The following is a 14,334-nucleotide window of genomic DNA, read 5'->3' on the forward strand; positions in this document are numbered from 1 at the left end:
AAAACATACCAATTATAATGTGTCTCCGATGAATTCACCAAACCTTAGGAAGAGAGACTTTTAATGTAGTGTACTGCAGGTGCAAATGGACGTGAACCTGGTCAACAGCGAAACTAGTGAGCAACAATAGCACTCAAGCTTACTATTATTCGGCCAGATGTTTGCCCCCCAACCAACACATTTTCACTTCGGCTATTACCCAGCTACCAACAGATGACCAGGAAGTGCAATGGAGTAAAAATACAATTGAAAGCAGACAACAGCAACACCGCGTACCCTTTCACGATGTTGATGACAATGATGATAGCAGTTATGTTGAGAATGATGGCAGGGACGTGGGCGCAGCTGCTGATGGAGATGATGAAAATGACAGTGTTAATAATGATGGGGACAACGAGGATGCTGATGCTGATGATGATGCAGATGATATTAATGTCCACGATGACGATGATAGTCCAACAGACACAGATAAAAGGAAAAATGTCGAACCATAACATCAACCAAGCTTACCAACATTCTGACAGCTGTTTGCCTTCCAACCAAACCATTTTCACCCAAATTCTTATCCACACACCCACAAAAGACAAGGAAGTACAAATAGGTAAGTGTAAAGGAAAGCAAACCGCAACAGATTTATCGGTCATTTTGCGAGTTATACCTGCATTTCCTACTCACTCCACCTTAGAAAGTCATTTTCCAATCATCCCTGCCATCTCAAAACGATACTCTTTAGATTTTTCAAACTGAAAGGGTTGGATATGCCTTCAAAGATCACCTACGTACGACAGACCTTTCCTAGGTGAATATATAAAAAAAAAATAATAATAAATTGTACGCTACCAGGATACAAGGGGTGAATGTATCTAACACTGCGCAATGATTTTCTCACCAAGGTCTAGTAGTCCATAATCACATTCCTCACGTCAACACAGACTTCTGACTGATACTACGAGTCAAGAAAATTACAACAAATTAATGACGCTCTTCGAACCACCAATTCCACAGACCCAGTCAAAAGGAAAAAATGAGGAATACCATATGCGGACTTACGCAACAATACTGCCATAGTCAAGATAAACATTCCTTAACACCAACAAGGATCCCTAACTACTGAAACGCAAAATTCCATCCCATCAAATAAGTAGTGATTGGTTTAGTCATTTCACTTTCGGTATCCCCCCATTCCGATATGTAAACTGTAAAATGAAAAAAAGTAAACTAAAAAAAAAAAAAAAAATCTGACCATACCCCTTCTGTTATGACGAATTTTCTGTTTATTGTTACTACCTCCACACAATCATTCCGTTTAAAAATGGCCTCTCGTGGGGAGGAGTGTCACCTCCCATGATATATCTCGACCTGAATTCACTTCCCAAATTACAAACGTATGTGGTTTACGAAGCTGACTGTATGAAAGACAGAAAAAATAACTATGCCTACGTCACCAACAAAAATTCTAAAACGTATTCCCTCATATTATTTCGAGATCTGCATGTCATGCGCTGAGATTTCTGGATTAGACCGAATATACCATGAATTTCTTTACTACGATTATTTATTTAACTATCAGTCCGAGGATGTAATATATACTTTATTCTCTCTTCTATAAGACGATTTTATATGGATTTTGAAAATACTTCATTTATGAAGCAGTTAATGAAGGCTATATATAAAACCCCTCTTTTCGGAGTCTGTCTCCTGAGCTGATTAATCTGCAGACAGTAAAAGATATATAAATAAATAATGAAAACTTAATAATAATAATAATAATAATAATAATAATAATAATAATAATAATAATAACAGGAAGCGTTATGAGGAACACACTGAGGTGGTTTGGCCATGTGGAGAGGATGGAGGGTGAAAGACTGACGAAGAGAGTGTATGTGAGTGAGGTGGAGGGGGAAAGAGGGAGGGGGAGGCCGAGGATGAGATGGAGGGATGGGGTGGAGAGGTATATGAGAGAAGGGGGTGTGAGCTGGGAGCAGGGGAGTGAAATGGCGGGGGACAGGGCGACTTGGAGGCGATTTGTTTGTGGCCACCCCAAATGGGATTGAGGCGTCTGGCAGTAGATAGAATAGATAATAATAATAATAATAATAATAATAATAATAATAATAATAATAAAAATAACAATTTCAAGGGGAAAATTTTCATAACTCTTAAGTGTAGATACTGATGTCTTTCAATAAATTCTTACTCGGCTGCTACCAGACGATTGTATTCTGCTTCAGGCAGACCTTCTGAAGCGAAAGGGTGAAATTAAACAACGGCTATTATCTGTCCTATTCTTGTCTTTCTCTTTCACGATTGTTCCTTGCAGTTATTACATAAGTGGCAATTAACATGAGAAAGTATATGGTCTGTATTCTCTATCTAACTCATGTCTGGGCGGTGGAGGTGATCGGTTATACAAATGTTCCTCAATCCCTTCCCTATCCCCCGAAAGGAGGATGGTGGACTGAGGAAGAAAAGCAGCTCTGGCCTGCAGTCCAGTGGGTTCACAATCAGATGAGGCTGGGGTTGGAACTACTACTACTACACCACTCAGTGTGATCTCTACTACAGAACCGGACCTTCTTTGGGGAGAGAAAGTGATAACCTGTAATCTGGAACATCGATTATTATATTTTTTCTTCCTTCCTCTGTTCATCTTTTGTATTAAAAAAAAGAAGAAAAGGAAAAAGTCAAGCTATATTCCGCCACTCTTCAGGCTGGTCAGGTACTGTGCGATTCATGGGGCTGTATCTATAGTGAAAGCACTGCATGTGGAAGCCTAAATGTTGTACTAGCTATAATCAAGTACGTCGGAGCCTAGTCTCGTCAACTTAGGAGTCTTCTTTGCACCTGTTCCTCATCAATTCATTTCTGCTTCAATAATCTCTTGTATATGTCACTTACGCAATATATATCGATATTACGAAGGCTCAGATGTCACAGAAGATAACAGTAAGTTGTAGTATGCAAAATCAATGTATAAAAAAGGTGCGCTAGACAACTTCCTAAGTCCACAATAAGAACCTATATGAAATCCGTGTGAAGAGATATACTGAGCATGAGAAAGAATGTGCTATACTACTTTAACTTGGCCAAAGACTGACATCTCTCCATCCTCAGTGCTCAGCTGTAACAATAAATTAACACTAGAATATGATACTAGTCATGAATCAATGCTACGGAAAGGATGTAGAGTCATACAATTTTTTTTTTTTTTCAAGCGCTACGCGAAATGAGCCGCAATAGGACGAAAATATTGGACAGGTCAAGGTGAAAGAACTCTACCATCGCCTACTTTTAAAGCTCGTCACGGAAGGCGAACACAGTAACCAATGAACCACCGTGGCTCTGCAGTCAATGCGTTTTGCTCTGATTATGTTCATACTTTTTTTTTCTTTTTTTACGGCACCGGCAGCTGCATGCACCGCCTAACTTCACACTCACTTGAGTCTAATCAAGCCCCACCCTGAGTGAGAGAGAGAGAGAGAGAGAGAGAGAGAGAGAGAGAGAGAATACTAACTACTACATTTCGGACATTACTGTAAGTCTTAAGTGTGACCGTGAATTGGAAAAAAAAAAAAAAATGGGGTGGGGGGGGAGGAAGAAAGCAAAGAAAAAATCAACAATCGTCTGCGATAAGGAAGAGACAACTTTTCCCTACGCTACCATATTGCAGGGGTTAATGGGAAAGATTTAAACCTCTTCTGTGAAAATAGTTTTCCTAGATAATTATAATAAGCCCTGCAGTATCAAAAACAGATCACAAAATCAAACCATGGTAGCAACTACGTGGGTCAATGGAGATACTGTCAGATACCTTCACTACAAGAGATCTTCCTAATGCAGAATAACAGTGTTTGTGGGAAGCATGAATAATACACAAAAGACGCCATGTTACTGAAAAGGACACAAGAACCAAGCTAAAGGAACCAAGAAAATACAAGAAAGGAAAAAAAAATCAATGGCTTGAAGGGTGAATGAATGAATAAATAAATAAATAAATCTAAAAATGATGGGTGGCTCAGTTTCCCTATACACGATAATGATGATGATGATGATGATGATAAAAACGAGCAGGGATGCAGCTCTTCTTCTGCGTATTTCTTCTGACTTTTTCTGGATCTTGCCAGCCTCACTGACAGGCAGTGGAAATACGGTTACGATGAATAATGATGATGATGATGATGATAAATGAAGAAAAAAAATCGAACATAAATCTTATTCTAATTCACCGACAACGCCACCAGTGCACCAGTAAGAAAAAAAAATAAAAAGGGGGGGTGGGGGAAGAGAAAAATGCAGGCAAAACATCTTCACATTCCAGTGCACAAAAATAAATAAATAAATAGCCACCACCAATTCATCCGTGACATGACTACGCTGCTCCACCAAACACAACATGTCTGCGTTTTTTTTTTTTTTTACTTTCAAAACCACATAAACGACGCCACGATGACCAAAAATTGCTGTAACGCAAGAAGGAGAAACAACGTCACACTTTCTTCAAGATTAACAAAAAATCTGAATCAAATGGCTGGCGCAGTGAATACCGTTACAATAATACTACTGTAAATTCGTATGGCAAAAAATTCTGTAGTCAGTTGATGTCTTCCCGCAAAAACAGGAAAAAAGAAAAAAAAAAAAGCCTGCTCATCTACAGACGTTTGCAAATTTTTTTAATTTCGCAAACTTAAAATCTGGGTGGTCAGCTGATGTGTTCCGGCCAAGAATAAAAAATTGCCTGCTGATCTGAACACGTCTGCACAAATTTTCTAACATACGAGCTTCAGTAATCCTCAACCCCTTTATTCAAACATTTGACCTTAAATCTGATTATCTTATTCAGCTAAGCATAGACTCTTCGGCTGAATGAGTTAGAGACACCTTCCATTAATTCTATTAGTTCATGGACACATTTTTATTATTTATTTAGTGTTTACAGGCAAAACCTTGCAATGATGTCGAAAGAGAGTTCTGGTACCATAAGAGAAAACAGGATCTTCAAACTTTCAACACGACAACGTTAAAATGCGACGTAAATCGAATGTATTAAAGCATAAACAATAAACATTACATTCGTACAAGAACTATTTCGACAAAGCATCCAAACTTTCAGTACAAAGTAATCTTATTACTGATACACCAAGATATTTTTTTTCTAGCTTGGGAAAGACGTTTGGAGTAAATGAGGTAACTGAACCTACATTAGGTATTTTATTCTCGCTGCTGTCAAATGATGTGATTCAACTCCATACAGACCCCTTGCAGTGCAGGATAAATCACGTCTAAATCGAATGGGTCTTTAAGAGAAAAAAAATGACAAATGGTTCATCTATATACCGGTATCTAACTACTTCTAAACCAGTCTATTTATCTATCTAACGGTATCTATATCTATCTACCTATCTATCTACCTATATGTCTACCTATGTATCCATCCACCCATCCACCCATCTACCAAAGTGTCTGTTCTACCTACCTACCTATCTACCTACTTACCTACCTAACTATCTATCCATTTATCTATCTACCTATCTACTTATTAACAACACATCACAACTGCATGGCTCGAATTCCTACCCCTCATAATTACACAGTTTTCATGGGTGGGTGGTTCTGTTTTCCGGTGGAGCTGTGGACACAAGATAGGCCCTGAAGGTCACTAACAATAAACCACTAATGTGTTAACAGGATAATTTACCCCTTTACCTCCCACTGACATCACTGCAGCCACCATTACACTCAACTATTTCCTCAATCTTCCAGTACATAATTTTATATATATATATATATATATATATATATATATATATATATATATATATATATATATATATATATATATATATATAAAATACACCCACACCCTTTCTAATAATAAAAAAATGAATGGAAAATCTGCGGCGAACGGCTCTATAGCAACAAACTACAAACTATTGTGTGATTAGGAAGGGTGGGTTTCCGGAAGAGATGAAGACGCACGATTAAAAACTTCTGAAGGTCACTGTCAACAAATCACTTACCGTGTGTTAAAAGGATAATTTTGACATTTAACTCCTCCATTACCACAACTATTTAACTTTTTGTTCTTTCTACCACCAGCATGTTAATTTTACTCCGTTTAGTGGAACCTCTTGAAGTGAAGCTGTTAATGAAGGCTACTATCCAATCCCTCACAAGCCTTTCAGAGGTTAAATATATTGGACTGGTGGTAAAATGACAGATGGAAGACGCCGTAATAGTCAAGAGGTTAACTCCCTGACTACTACGATGACATCCAGAGCAACGAAAGGGTTTAATCAAGTTTCCAAGGGGTTCTAGATGAAGATATTCCTTCGGTGTTACCCTGAATATAAAAACCAAGCATGTCCAAACCAACAAAAGCTTTAAGTCAATCCGCTGGTGTCGTCTTTATTAATCCTCATGCGTCAACTTGATTAAAATACACAAGCAAGAAAAATATTACACTACGTTTCAAAGGTTAAAAAAAATCGCCAGGTGAAGGCCGGAAGAAAACACCTATATACCGGTAAGTCAGTTATAGCGAAAAAGTTTAATTAAAATTTCCGAGAGGCTCTAGATGAAGAAAAAAAAAAAATCTGGTGGAAGGCTGAATACAAAACTGAGGCAGCGATGAGGTTAGATCACATTTCCAAGAGGACGTAACTTGAGAAAAGCATCCAATATGTGAGAGAGAGAGAGAGAGAGAGAGAGAGAGAGAGAGAGGACAGATCACGTTTCCAAGGAGATCTCTCCCAACCAGCCTCTTCCCAGCCACAAAACCACCCGCATGACAAGCCAAGGTCGCGTTTTATATATTCCCACTTATATATAATGGTCTTTTGGGGGGATGCTATGATGTAAAATGGAGTAGTTCCTTGCTGGTGATGAGGGTACATAGTGAAAAGCAGATACATAGGGAGACACGCTCGCGGATAGACAGGTAGATAGGAAGACAGGGATGGGCAGAAACTAGGAAAAAATAGAGATTTATGGTACACAGTATTTTCACACAATCCTTTCCAGTGCTACGCGTTTATCATGAAGGATTGTGTGTGTGTGTGTGTGTGTGTGTGTGTGTGTGTAAATAAGAGGGTGGGGTAGTAGTTATATGCTAAGGTGAGTAGGCCCATGTACAATAATTCTCAATAGTACTGTACGTAAGATATTTCTAAGTCGTCATTTTTCACTCATATATCCAACAAGCAATAAAAATACTATACATTCAGCAATCCTATGCATCTTCATATTACTGTTACTATTAAAAAAACATGAAATACAAACGCCAATAAACCTAACGCCACAACAAAGTACCACCTTCCTGAAATAAAACCATATAGAGAGAGATTCAGAAACAAAGTCCTAATGGAGCATCAGCAGACTCCTGACCCAACTATCAGTGCATGAAACCTATGTGTGCATGAAATTCCTGAATGTACGCTGGTGCCTAAAATCTGATGCAAATCCTGAAACTAATGACCCAGTGCCCGTGCCTTAAATAATGGAAGTACTGTATACCCACTATACTCTTTTCACCTGAACCTGGCCCAGATTTTTGTCCTATTGCACCTTATTTCACATAGCTCAGTGCCCCCCCCCCCAAATATATATATATATATATATGATATGGCTATAAATCTTTTCCACAGCTTTTCATCGTGACTAGCATCATATTCTGGTGTTCATCTCTTATTGCAACTGAAGATTCAAGATGAAAAGGGCAATTTTAGGCTAAGTAAAATTGGTATTTTAAAAATTATTAGGCACTTCTGAGTACGACAAGCTTTGAGAGGACTAGTAGAAGTGAAACCATGGGTGCACATGAAACCAATGAAATAGAAGAAAAAAAATCTGAAACCAATGAACCCGTGCGTGAAACCAATGAACTAATTCCAGATCATGGAACCAGTAAGTGCCTGAAACCAGTGACAGTGCCTGAATGCGATGACAGTGACCGATACCAGTGACTGTGTCTGAAACCAATGAAAGCGGCTGATACCAGCACGAGTGCCTGAAACCAATGGAAAAGAATGAAACCAATGACAGGTGAGCAACGACAGGAGACCCACAAGAAACACCTGAGGCTGCTATTATGATTTCTCTCTCTCTCTCTCCAGCAAGGGGACGGTGAAAGTGAGGAGCAGCCCCCGCCCTAACCCTTCCCCCTCGGTCGTCACGATCTCTCTTCACTGTTATTATTCCGTCACAGTCACGTCTTGCAGTCACTGTTACGATCTTCACTATAATATTCTTTCTCTCTTCACTGTTACCATCTTGTCATCGTTATACTAGGATGTTTATTTTCTTTGTTACTAGTATTATTATTTTTTTTTTCACTGTCGCAACATTTCTTCATTACGGATGTTGTAACCTTTTCACTGCTGCGATCTTTCTACAGTATTACGATCTTTTAACACTTACGATCTTTTTTTCAGAATTCCGATCTTTCTTCACTGTTCCAATCCCTTTATAGCTTCGATCTTTCTTCACTGTTCCAATCCCTTTATAGCTGCGATCTTTCTTCACTGTCGCAAGATCTTCAATGTTCCTACGCTGTCTTCCGTTACTTTAAGATCTTGTCTCCTACAATCACCCATCACTGTCACGCTTTCTTCACCGTTATGATTTCTCCACTGTTACTAATTTTCTTCACTTTCCACCTTCCGTCAGAGTTACAATGTTTCTTCACCGTTAAGGTTAGGATCTTCCCTCATTTATGCTCTTACCTGCGTTCCTCCCTCACTGTTACTGTTACGGTTTTTCTTCACTGTTATGAGTTTCCTTCACTCTTACGACCTTTCTTCTTTGTTGTAGTTACTGTTGTTATCTTCCACTTTCTTCACTGTTATTATCTTTTTGTTTACCGTTATAATGTCTCTTCACCGTTGGCATTTCTCGTCACAGTTACGGACCTGTTTTCTGTGTCGCCTTCTTGTGTCACCATCTTCACCGTTACATGTCTATCTCATCTTAAAATCAGTCTTCCTTCCATCGTCACACCTATCATTATCACTTTCACCACACTTATTATCACTCTCACCTCTAGCCTGCATCCTACCGTAACACCATCCTCATCATTTGCACCACTACCATCTCACTGTTACTACCAGCATCACTTTCACAACCACCTCCTCACTATCGTCCTTCCCTTCCCTTCCCTGCATTACTATCACCACTCCAATCATTATCACCACCACCACCACCTCAACATCACCATCCTTACCACTATTTCTCTTATTACCACCACCTCTCTATCATCCATTCCTCACCATCCTTACATCATTATCACCAATTATCATCACTTTCATCACCTACACCTCACCATCCTTACATCACTAACACCACCCTTATCACTTTCACCACCACCTTACTATTATCCATACCTCACTATCCCTCAACCATCATCATCACCGCCATCATTATCACAATCACCACCTACACCTCACTATCACCACCACCGCCCCACCTGATAACCACCTACCACCATCCCACACACTGTGCGGAACCAGTTATATATGGCAAGAGGTGGAATGAGTCTCGTTCAGCGTACAGTATATACATATTTCGCGCGATATTATATATATACTGTGTATATATATATATATATATATATATATATATATATATAAAGAGAGAGAGAGAGAAAGAGAGATGGGGGGGAGAACGGAACCAGTTTATAAGGCAGGCAGCAAATGAATCATACTCCATATACACAGAAATTCACAGATGTAGAAAACACACACACACACACACACACACACACACACACACACACACATACTGAACAGAACCGGTATATATATGGCAAGAAGTGGGATAAGTCACGCTGAGCAGTGTGCATATAGATATACGTATCACCCGACACAGATAACACAGATTGCATAATTATATAAACAATGCGTCTGATGTGTTACTGATGTGTTGCCGATACTGGGGTAAAGGGTTGCAAGTAGGGGAAAATCAAAATTAGAAATAAGGAGAAGGTGATGATGATGATGATGATGATGATGATGATGATGATGATGATGATGACGCACAACAAAACGTCATGCAACCCAGTTACAAATCTGGGAAACAGGCTTGCAACAAATGGAAATGAACAACAGGTCATCAATGCGTGACAATGGGAGAATCTAAGATATCCAAACACACCACACACACACACACACACACACACACACACACACACACACACACATATACACACACACACATCGCACTTGCAAACAAAATGTCATGCAACCCAAACCGAGTTGCAACAAATCTGAGAACAAACACGCAACAGGTGGAGAAACAATGGCTCATCATCTGGGTGAGACAATGGCACCAACGAAGACATCCAAACACACACAAACACCAAAATAACGCGAAAACAGTGTCACGCGCTCAAATATAAGACAAAACTCTGAGAATAAACACGCAACAGACAGCAGGGAACAATGGCTCATCATCTACGGGAGACAATGGAGCCTTCTAGGACATCCAAACACAAACAAACACCAAAATGACAGACACGGAACAGAGAGATGGAACAAAACCTCCTGTAAACCAAAACCATTAACAAATCTGGGAATACAAACGCAACAGGTGGGAAGGAATAATAGTTTATCTTCGTGTCGGAATATACGAAATCCAAACATAGACACATCGAAATTACATACACAGAAACTTAACGCCACACAACAAAAAATGAAGCTACATCAGGGAGCTGGGAACACGAATGCAACAGGTGGTATGGAACACTATAATCTAAGGGAGATGATGGGGCAATCTAAGACAGCCAAACACGCCAAAAATCATTCCCCACACACACACAAACAGTCATGCAACCCAGACTTATAACAAAATCTGGAAACACACAGGCAAGAGGTATTTAGGAACAATGGGCCAACATCTGCCGGAAACAATGGAGTAATTCAGGACATCCCGAGCTGCAAACAAACACACAAACACTAAATAGTGAAATATAAGTGACAGATGTCGTCCCTGTACGGTATCTCCAGGTAGGCAACACAAGGCATCCGTGACGAGACCTACTTTTAATAAGGAAGCTGTTTGTACTCCACCAGGAACGAAGGGTTTTGCCTCAAGTCTTCAAAAGTATCAGTTTGTTTTTAATTACACACACACACACACACACACACACACACACACACACACACACACACACACACACACACACACACACGACACCATATACTGTTATCTCGTTTAGTTAGGAGAGACCCCTCTAACTAAATGGCTTAACAAAAGGACAATCTGATATACAATTAAAAAAAAAAAGAAGAAGCTTACCTCATGGTGCTGGATGAGTGCTAACACCTCACTTATTATTAGACTGTACCAAGTCAGACGCCTACTGGCCTTCAGTGTCTCCTAGTCTGTATCAGATTATTCAAAAACTTTCAGAAAAATCCAATACTTTCTATGGGCGATAAATGTTCAAGACACTCGATATAAATATTCAAGAGTTTCGATTCGCGTATAGAGCTCCCAGGACTCCCATATAAAACTTCACGGAAACTTTGCCAAACGTGACGGGCAGAGTCTGCGAGTGTGACACGGAGGTAGAGAGGCAGAGATCCGGCTGAGGTGGGGCGTGAGTCACGACTGAAGGATGGAGGTTCAGGCAGGGGAGGAAGGGAGGTAACACAGGATCCCCTCCCTCCCGCCATCCCTCCCTCCTTCCATCGTACCTGGCGTATACAACGATTTGCAACTCCATCCCAGCCCCCTCACCCTCCATCCCCCCTTACCTACCTACCTACCTACACCCTCCTTCCGCTTCCAGTCATTAGCTCCCCCTCTCCACTCACAGTTCCACTCCAATCAACCCCACCTACGTATTTACCTGCCTGTCTTCCTATCCACCCACACATCCCACCTAATTGCTTACCTACATCCCTTCCCCTTCTAATCACTTGTCAACTTCTGACTTCGCCCATTCCTTCAACCCACCCAAGAACCTACCTACCTATCTACCTACCTACCAACCTACCCATCTACCTACGTACCCAACTACTTACCTACACCCTTTCCTTTTCCAGTCAATTGCTCTCCTCTGATTTCGCTCTCTCCTTTTACCCACGACCCCACCTACCAACTTACCTACCTACCTATCTCCCCCTCTTTCACCCACCTACCCACTTACTTACCTACCTATCTTCCCCTCTTTCAACCACCTCCCAGACAATTTGCTTTCCTCCTCTACCTTCCCTTCTACCTACGCATCCCTAATTTCCTTTCCGCTCACTCTCCTCCTCCTATTCGTATGTTTCCCTTTACCTCCCCTCTCTTCCCCTTCCGTCCATCACACCCTTACCTTCCTCTCCTCTTCTACTTCATCCCACCCCCATCCACCCACCCTACCCAGAGCCTACCTTTCCCCTCCCCTCCATTTCCACCCCCCCACACCTCCCCCCCCCACCATCCACCATACTGATACCTCTCCACCCCCTCTACATCACCTCACCAGTCACTTCCCCTCCATCCCACCCTCTTTCACCCTCCTTCCCCTCTCCTCCCCCACCTCACCTACGCCTCCCCTTCCCCTCCACCCTATCTTCTTCATCCCCTCCACACCCTCCGCCCCGTGGGAACGCCGCAAACTACCTGCTATTACGCCCAAGTGAAAGGCAGACGAAACTTCTCCTTACCGCCCTCACTACGATCCCTCCCTCCACCCTAGTATCAGCGCTTAACATAGACAAAACTATACTCTTTTCACCGTAACTTGGACGAGATTTTTGTCTTTTTCGGCTTGCCTCCCTTAGCTCAATGGCAGAAAAAGACAGTGCCACGGCTGTACTTCCTTCCCATAGCACCATTTCGTGACCGGCATCATATTTTATTGTTAATCCCTTGCTGCACTTTAGAATCCAGGACGAAGAGATGGCAATTTTATGTCCAGTAAAAACATACCGACAAACCTAAGCCAAGGTATCCTAATTTAATCCAATCTATGCAACGGTGGTTTGATGTATTTTTTTTTTTTTTTTTTTTTTTTTTTTTGCTGGCTAGCGGAGGATGATTTTATTCACCAACACAGAACAGACTTGGAACTATCTCCATTAACCCTTTCAATAAGATTACTTCTCCTTACCCCCTCCGCTAAGCTTCCTTCCAGCCTCCCTCGACCTTAATATCAAAGTTCAAGATCGCTAAATCTACGTTAAGTCCTCCTCCTTAACCCTTTTAGTGCTAGTGTTTCCAATCCCTCCACTGTACAGGGTCCCTCATAATCTGAATAAAAGCGTCTGGCCATTGCAAAATATGAAACGTCACGATACTGAAGCAACACAAAAACTGGCAATGCAACTGATCAATGAAAATTCCAATGCGTTCGAGAGTGAATACAACACACACACACACACACACACACACACACACACACACACACACACACACACACACACACACACACACAAAACGAATGAACTTTACACTGTTCAAGTCGACTGGCCTTTTAACACTAGGAAGCAGCATATCCTTTAAGCAACGTACTGTACTTGTGGGTCACGGTCAGACACACATTAGATATTATGTTCATCTTTAAGGAAATCCTGGAAGTCAATGGGTTAATCCGGTATGAAGGTCTCTTTAAGGTGTTCTGAGGTGAAGTAAGAAACGGATCACTAAGTTCTTGTAATGAATATATACATAAATAAATAAATATAGATTGATAGACGGAGAGACAGACTGATAGAGATAAACAGACACAGGATAGACAGATAGATAGCCTAGATAAACATATAATAAAAAATAATGGTAACCATCCATCCATCCATCATCCAATCCTACGTTGTCCCATGAGAAGCGTAGGAACCCGGGACGAGGCATATTTGTCCTGACATTTACGATGAGAGTGACCAGCCTCACTCATCCCCGAGTGGCATTACGTGAGCAATAACCCCAACCACCCCTTCGATATAAACCTTCATCGGCTCAATCCGATTGGAGCACCTTAATTACCCACTAAACCACCAGGCGCCATGATTTGGTTATATGGTTACCACCCAGCGTAGTAAATGGTTTCCTGGTGTCAGGAAACCATTCGGCTTGTCACTCAGTGTAGAGTTACCCACAGGCAGAAGTAACAGAAAAGTATGAAGGAAAGACAAAAGAGGGAGTGTAAGTTACCTATAGGCAGAAGGACGAGGAAAGAATGAGGTAAAGAAATACAAAAGAGGAAGGAAGAATGGAGGGAGGAGAGGAAAAGACAGACACCCGAGAGCAGCACTACATCGAGTGAGTGGATGGTGAGCGCCCCCACCTACCACCAAGTAATGGCAACAAATCAATGAAATTCTATTGCACAAAACATACTGCACAGAACAG

This window comes from Coenobita brevimanus, chromosome 92 (genome assembly GCF_032717465.1).
Source record: "Coenobita brevimanus isolate Jiangsu-jjx chromosome 92, ASM3271746v2, whole genome shotgun sequence".
NCBI lineage: Eukaryota > Metazoa > Arthropoda > Malacostraca > Decapoda > Coenobitidae > Coenobita > Coenobita brevimanus.